This window comes from Hemiscyllium ocellatum, unplaced genomic scaffold (genome assembly GCF_020745735.1).
Source record: "Hemiscyllium ocellatum isolate sHemOce1 unplaced genomic scaffold, sHemOce1.pat.X.cur. scaffold_3730_pat_ctg1, whole genome shotgun sequence".
Classification (NCBI taxonomy): domain Eukaryota; kingdom Metazoa; phylum Chordata; class Chondrichthyes; order Orectolobiformes; family Hemiscylliidae; genus Hemiscyllium; species Hemiscyllium ocellatum.
The window spans coordinates 27,229-34,834 of record NW_026868596.1 but is presented as its reverse complement, the minus strand read 5'-3'; the positions used below and the strand labels follow the sequence as shown (position 1 = coordinate 34,834).

The following is a 7,606-nucleotide window of genomic DNA, read 5'->3' as shown; positions in this document are numbered from 1 at the left end:
CCTTTGTTTTTTTTTTTCTCTTTTCTCTTTGCTCTTCCTCCTCTGTGCGTGCTTCCCTCCCTCCGTCCCTCCAGCTGCCTTTCAGCCAGCCCTTGCCCACCAGGCTCCTGTAGTCTCCACATCCCCACGCAGGCCAACTGCAAGCCCTCCCCCTGCTTCATCAGGCTGCAGCCTGCATTCTCTCATCCTTCCGCACTCCTCCACGCCTCCCTTTCCCAATGGCAGGCAGTGGCCAGGGGGGTACCGCAGGGATCACTACTGGCACCGCAGCTTTTTACCATATATCTTAACCATCTACAAGATGCTATTAGCCATAACATTAGCAAATTTGCTGATGATACTAAGCTGGCTGGCAGGGTGAAATGTCATCAGGATGTTAGCAGATTACAGGGTGACCTGGACAAGTTAGGTGAGTGGCCAGATGCAATTTAATGTGGATAAATCAATGGTTACCCACTTTGGTGCAAGGCAGATTACTACCTAAATGGAATCAATTTAGGTCAAGGGGCAGGACAGAGAGATCTGGGGGTTCCTGTACACCACTCAATGAAGGTAAGCATGCAGGTACAGCAGGTAGTGAAGAAGGCTAATAGCATGCTGGCCTTCATAACAAGAGGGATGGAGTATAGAAGCAAAGAGGTTCTTTTGCAGCTGTACAGGGCCCTGGTGAGACCACACCTGGAGTACTGTGTGCAGTTCTGCTCTCCAGATTTGATTCTGGCTATTGAGGGAATGCAGCGTAGGTTCACCAGGTCAATTCCTGGACTGGCGGGATTACCTTACACTGAAAGACTGGAGCGACTGGGCTTGTGTGTACCCTCGAGTTTAGAAGACTGAGAGGGGATCTGATTGAGACATTTCAGATCATCAAAGGATTGGACACTCTGGCGGCAGGAAACATGTTTCCGCTGCTGGGTGAGTGCCGAAACAGAGGACACTGCTTAAAAATACGGGGGTAGACCATTTAGGACAGAGATGAGGAGAAACTTCTTCACCCAGAGAGTGGTGGCTGTGTGGAATGCTCTGCCCCAGAGGGCAGTGGAGGCCCAGTCTCTGGATTCATTTAAGAAAGAGTTGCATAGAGCTCTCAAGGATAGTGGAATCAAGGGTTACGGAGATAAGGCAGGAACAGGATACTGATTAAGGATGATCAGCCATGATCATATTGAATGGTGGTGCAGGCTCGAAAGGCAGAATGGCCAACTCCTGCACCTATTGTCCTCCTTTCCTGACTGCCACCCGCAGACAGCGTGCAGCCCCAATCCCTTTCTTTCCGTCTTTCTCGCTGATTTCGGCAGCGCTCCGCTCTCCTCCCCTCCCTGTCTGGTGCCTGCAGGCGACTGATGGCGGCCAGCAGCAGCAGCAGCAGCAGCAGCAGCAGCAGCAAAAATAACCTGCCGCTCCATTGCGTGGCAACAACAAGTGCAGAGGGGTGACTTGAGCAGCCCCTGCTGGCGGGAAAAAGCCTACTGCACCTGGTATTCCCAGGCGGTCTCCCATCCAAGTACTAACCAGGCCTGAGTCTGCTTAGCTTCCGAGATCAGACGAGATCGGGCGTTTTCAGACTAGTATGGCCGTAGGCACCGGCCCCTTCCTTTCTCCCTACTTCAAGGCGTGCTGGCCAGCCACATTTTCTTTGCTGCTCTTTCTCTTTATCCCTTTGTTTTTTTTTTCTCTTTTCTCTTTGCTCTTCCTCCTCTGTGCGTGCTTCCCTCCCTCCGTCCCTCCAGCTGCCTTTCAGCCAGCCCTTGCCCACCAGGCTCCTGTAGTCTCCCACATCCCCACGCAGGCCAACTGCAAGCCCTCCCCCTGCTTCATAAGGCTGCAGCCTGCATTCTCTCATCCTTCCGCACTCCTCCACGCCTCCCTTTCCCAATGGCAGGCAGTGGCCAGGGGGGTACCGCAGGGATCACTACTGGCACCGCAGCTTTTTACCATATATCTTAACCATCTACAAGATGCTATTAGCCATAACATTAGCAAATTTGCTGATGATACTAAGCTGGCTGGCAGGGTGAAATGTCATCAGGATGTTAGCAGATTACAGGGTGACCTGGACAAGTTAGGTGAGTGGCCAGATGCAATTTAATGTGGATAAATCAATGGTTACCCACTTTGGTGGAAGGCAGATTACTACCTAAATGGAATCAATTTAGGTCAAGGGGCAGGACAGAGAGATCTGGGGGTTCCTGTACACCACTCAATGAAGGTAAGCATGCAGGTACAGCAGGTAGTGAAGAAGGCTAATAGCATGCTGGCCTTCATAACAAGAGGGATGGAGTATAGAAGCAAAGAGGTTCTTTTGCAGCTGTACAGGGCCCTGGTGAGACCACACCTGGAGTACTGTGTGCAGTTCTGCTCTCCAGATTTGATTCTGGCTATTGAGGGAATGCAGCGTAGGTTCACCAGGTCAATTCCTGGACTGGCGGGATTACCTTACACTGAAAGACTGGAGCGACTGGGCTTGTGTGTACCCTCGAGTTTAGAAGACTGAGAGGGGATCTGATTGAGACATTTCAGATCATCAAAGGATTGGACACTCTGGCGGCAGGAAACATGTTTCCGCTGCTGGGTGAGTGCCGAAACAGAGGACACTGCTTAAAAATACGGGGTAGACCATTTAGGACAGAGATGAGGAGAAACTTCTTCACCCAGAGAGTGGTGGCTGTGTGGAATGCTCTGCCCCAGAGGGCAGTGGAGGCCCAGTCTCTGGATTCATTTAAGAAAGAGTTGCATAGAGCTCTCAAGGATAGTGGAATCAAGGGTTACGGAGATAAGGCAGGAACAGGATACTGATTAAGGATGATCAGCCATGATCATATTGAATGGTGGTGCAGGCTCGAAAGGCAGAATGGCCAACTCCTGCACCTATTGTCCTCCTTTCCTGACTGCCACCCGCAGACAGCGTGCAGCCCCAATCCCTTTCTTTCCGTCTTTCTCGCTGATTTCGGCAGCGCTCCGCTCTCCTCCCCTCCCTGTCTGGTGCCTGCAGGCGACTGATGGCCGGCACAGCAGCAGCAGCAGCAGCAAAAAATAACCTGCCGCTCCATTGCGTGGCACAACACAAGTGCAGAGGGGTGACTTGAGCAGCCCCTGCTGGCGGGAAAAAGCCTACTGCACCTGGTATTCCCAGGCGGTCTCCATCCAAGTACTAACCAGGCCTGAGTCTGCTTAGCTTCCGAGATCAGACGAGATCGGGCGTTTTCAGACTAGTATGGCCGTAGGCACGGCCCCTTCCTTTTCTCCCTACTTCAAGGCGTGCTGGCCAGCCACATTTTCTTTGCTGCTCTTTCTCTTTATCCCCTTTTTTTTTTTTTCTCTTTTCTCTTTGCTCTTCCTCCTCTGTGCGTGCTTCCCTCCCTCCGTCCCTCCAGCTGCCTTTCAGCCAGCCCTTGCCCACCAGGCTCCTGTAGTCTCCCACATCCCCACGCAGGCCAACTGCAAGCCCTCCCCCTGCTTCATCAGGCTGCAGCCTGCATTCTCTCATCCTTCCGCACTCCTCCACGCCTCCCTTTCCCAATGGCAGGCAGTGGCCAGGGGGGTACCGCAGGGATCACTACTGGCACCGCAGCTTTTTACCATATATCTTAACCATCTACAAGATGCTATTAGCCATAACATTAGCAAATTTGCTGATGATACTAAGCTGGCTGGCAGGGTGAAATGTCATCAGGATGTTAGCAGATTACAGGGTGACCTGGACAAGTTAGGTGAGTGGCCAGATGCAATTTAATGTGGATAAATCAATGGTTACCCACTTTGGTGGAAGGCAGATTACTACCTAAATGGAATCAATTTAGGTCAAGGGGCAGGACAGAGAGATCTGGGGGTTCCTGTACACCACTCAATGAAGGTAAGCATGCAGGTACAGCAGGTAGTGAAGAAGGCTAATAGCATGCTGGCCTTCATAACAAGAGGGATGGAGTATAGAAGCAAAGAGGTTCTTTTGCAGCTGTACAGGGCCCTGGTGAGACCACACCTGGAGTACTGTGTGCAGTTCTGCTCTCCAGATTTGATTCTGGCTATTGAGGGAATGCAGCGTAGGTTCACCAGGTCAATTCCTGGACTGGCGGGATTACCTTACACTGAAAGACTGGAGCGACTGGGCTTGTGTGTACCCTCGAGTTTAGAAGACTGAGAGGGGATCTGATTGAGACATTTCAGATCATCAAAGGATTGGACACTCTGGCGGCAGGAAACATGTTTCCGCTGCTGGGTGAGTGCCGAAACAGAGGACACTGCTTAAAAATACGGGGTAGACCATTTAGGACAGAGATGAGGAGAAACTTCTTCACCCAGAGAGTGGTGGCTGTGTGGAATGCTCTGCCCCAGAGGGCAGTGGAGGCCCAGTCTCTGGATTCATTTAAGAAAGAGTTGCATAGAGCTCTCAAGGATAGTGGAATCAAGGGTTACGGAGATAAGGCAGGAACAGGATACTGATTAAGGATGATCAGCCATGATCATATTGAATGGTGGTGCAGGCTCGAAAGGCAGAATGGCCAACTCCTGCACCTATTGTCCTCCTTTCCTGACTGCCACCCGCAGACAGCGTGCAGCCCCAATCCCTTTCTTTCCGTCTTTCTCGCTGATTTCGGCAGCGCTCCGCTCTCCTCCCCTCCCTGTCTGGTGCCTGCAGGCGACTGATGCCGGCCGCACAGCAGCAGCAGCAGCAGCAGCAGCAAAAATAACCTGCCGCTCCATTGCGTGGCACAACACAAGTGCAGAGGGGTGACTTGAGCAGCCCCTGCTGGCGGAAAAAGCCTACTGCACCTGGTATTCCCAGGCGGTCTCCCATCCAAGTACTAACCAGGCCTGAGTCTGCTTAGCTTCCGAGATCAGACGAGATCGGGCGTTTTCAGACTAGTATGGCCGTAGGCACCGGCCCCTTCCTTTTCTCCCTACTTCAAGGCGTGCTGGCCAGCCACATTTTCTTTGCTGCTCTTTCTCTTTATCCCCTTTGTTTTTTTTTTCTCTTTTCTCTTTGCTCTTCCTCCTCTGTGCGTGCTTCCCTCCCTCCGTCCCTCCAGCTGCCTTTCAGCCAGCCCTTGCCCACCAGGCTCCTGTAGTCTCCCACATCCCCACGCAGGCCAACTGCAAGCCCTCCCCCTGCTTCATAAGGCTGCAGCCTGCATTCTCTCATCCTTCCGCACTCCTCCACGCCTCCCTTTCCCAATGGCAGGCAGTGGCCAGGGGGGGGTACCGCAGGGATCACTACTGGCACCGCAGCTTTTTACCATATATCTTAACCATCTACAAGATGCTATTAGCCATAACATTAGCAAATTTGCTGATGATACTAAGCTGGCTGGCAGGGTGAAATGTCATCAGGATGTTAGCAGATTACAGGGTGACCTGGACAAGTTAGGTGAGTGGCCAGATGCAATTTAATGTGGATAAATCAATGGTTACCCACTTTGGTGGAAGGCAGATTACTACCTAAATGGAATCAATTTAGCTCAAGGGGCAGGACAGAGAGATCTGGGGGTTCCTGTACACCACTCAATGAAGGTAAGCATGCAGGTACAGCAGGTAGTGAAGAAGGCTAATAGCATGCTGGCCTTCATAACAAGAGGGATGGAGTATAGAAGCAAAGAGGTTCTTTTGCAGCTGTACAGGGCCCTGGTGAGACCACACCTGGAGTACTGTGTGCAGTTCTGCTCTCCAGATTTGATTCTGGCTATTGAGGGAATGCAGCGTAGGTTCACCAGGTCAATTCCTGGACTGGCGGGATTACCTTACACTGAAAGACTGGAGCGACTGGGCTTGTGTGTACCCTCGAGTTTAGAAGACTGAGAGGGGATCTGATTGAGACATTTCAGATCATCAAAGGATTGGACACTCTGGCGGCAGGAAACATGTTTCCGCTGCTGGGTGAGTGCCGAAACAGAGGACACTGCTTAAAATACGGGGGTAGACCATTTAGGACAGAGATGAGGAGAAACTTCTTCACCCAGAGAGTGGTGGCTGTGTGGAATGCTCTGCCCCAGAGGGCAGTGGAGGCCCAGTCTCTGGATTCATTTAAGAAAGAGTTGCATAGAGCTCTCAAGGATAGTGGAATCAAGGGTTACGGAGATAAGGCAGGAACAGGATACTGATTAAGGATGATCAGCCATGATCATATTGAATGGTGGTGCAGGCTCGAAAGGCAGAATGGCCAACTCCTGCACCTATTGTCCTCCTTTCCTGACTGCCACCCGCAGACAGCGTGCAGCCCCAATCCCTTTCTTTCCGTCTTTCTCGCTGATTTCGGCAGCGCTCCGCTCTCCTCCCTCCCTGTCTGGTGCCTGCAGGCGACTGATGGCCGGCACAGCAGCAGCAGCAGCAGCAGCAGCAGCAAAAATAACCTGCCGCTCCATTGCGTGGCACAACACAAGTGCAGAGGGGTGACTTGAGCAGCCCCTGCTGGCGGAAAAAGCCTACTGCACCTGGTATTCCCAGGCGGTCTCCCATCCAAGTACTAACCAGGCCTGAGTCTGCTTAGCGAGCTTCCGAGATCGGGCGTTTTCAGACTAGTATGGCCGTAGGCACGGCCCCTTCCTTTTCTCCCTACTTCAAGGCGTGCTGGCCAGCCACATTTTCTTTGCTGCTCTTTCTCTTTATCCCCTTTGTTTTTTTTTTCTCTTTTCTCTTTGCTCTTCCTCCTCTGTGCGTGCTTCCCTCCCTCCGTCCCTCCAGCTGCCTTTCAGCCAGCCCTTGCCCACCAGGCTCCTGTAGTCTCCCACATCCCCACGCAGGCCAACTGCAAGCCCTCCCCTGCTTCATCAGGCTGCAGCCTGCATTCTCTCATCCTTCCGCACTCCTCCACGCCTCCCTTTCCCAATGGCAGGCAGTGGCCAGGGGGGTACCGCAGGGATCACTACTGGCACCGCAGCTTTTTACCATATATCTTAACCATCTACAAGATGCTATTAGCCATAACATTAGCAAATTTGCTGATGATACTAAGCTGGCTGGCAGGGTGAAATGTCATCAGGATGTTAGCAGATTACAGGGTGACCTGGACAAGTTAGGTGAGTGGCCAGATGCAATTTAATGTGGATAAATCAATGGTTACCCACTTTGGTGGAAGGCAGATTACTACCTAAATGGAATCAATTTAGGTCAAGGGGCAGGACAGAGAGATCTGGGGGTTCCTGTACACCACTCAATGAAGGTAAGCATGCAGGTACAGCAGGTAGTGAAGAAGGCTAATAGCATGCTGGCCTTCATAACAAGAGGGATGGAGTATAGAAGCAAAGAGGTTCTTTTGCAGCTGTACAGGGCCCTGGTGAGACCACACCTGGAGTACTGTGTGCAGTTCTGCTCTCCAGATTTGATTCTGGCTATTGAGGGAATGCAGCGTAGGTTCACCAGGTCAATTCCTGGACTGGCGGGATTACCTTACACTGAAAGACTGGAGCGACTGGGCTTGTGTGTACCCTCGAGTTTAGAAGACTGAGAGGGGATCTGATTGAGACATTTCAGATCATCAAAGGATTGGACACTCTGGCGGCAGGAAACATGTTTCCGCTGCTGGGTGAGTGCCGAAACAGAGGACACTGCTTAAAAATACGGGGTAGACCATTTAGGACAGAGATGAGGAGAAACTTCTTCACCCAGAGAGTGG

The 7,606-nt window shown here is 51.8% G+C and overlaps 3 non-coding genes and 1 pseudogene across 3 annotated transcripts; all 4 read right to left on the bottom strand.

The window, feature by feature from the left end:
• Positions 1–1,463: 1,463 nt before the first annotated feature.
• On the bottom strand, positions 1,464–1,582 carry LOC132813489 (5S ribosomal RNA). Its single transcript, XR_009644086.1, has one exon. It is a non-coding gene; the product is annotated as a 5S ribosomal RNA (ribosomal RNA).
• Positions 1,583–3,108: 1,526 nt separating this feature from the next.
• Positions 3,109–3,226, bottom strand: LOC132813491 (5S ribosomal RNA). Its single transcript, XR_009644088.1, has one exon. It is a non-coding gene; the product is annotated as a 5S ribosomal RNA (ribosomal RNA).
• Positions 3,227–4,758: 1,532 nt separating this feature from the next.
• LOC132813488 (5S ribosomal RNA) lies at positions 4,759–4,877 on the bottom strand. Its single transcript, XR_009644085.1, has one exon. It is a non-coding gene; the product is annotated as a 5S ribosomal RNA (ribosomal RNA).
• A 1,536-nt stretch (positions 4,878–6,413) lies between these two features.
• Positions 6,414–6,526, bottom strand: LOC132813499 (5S ribosomal RNA; annotated as a pseudogene).
• Between the last annotated feature and the right edge of the window lie 1,080 nt (positions 6,527–7,606).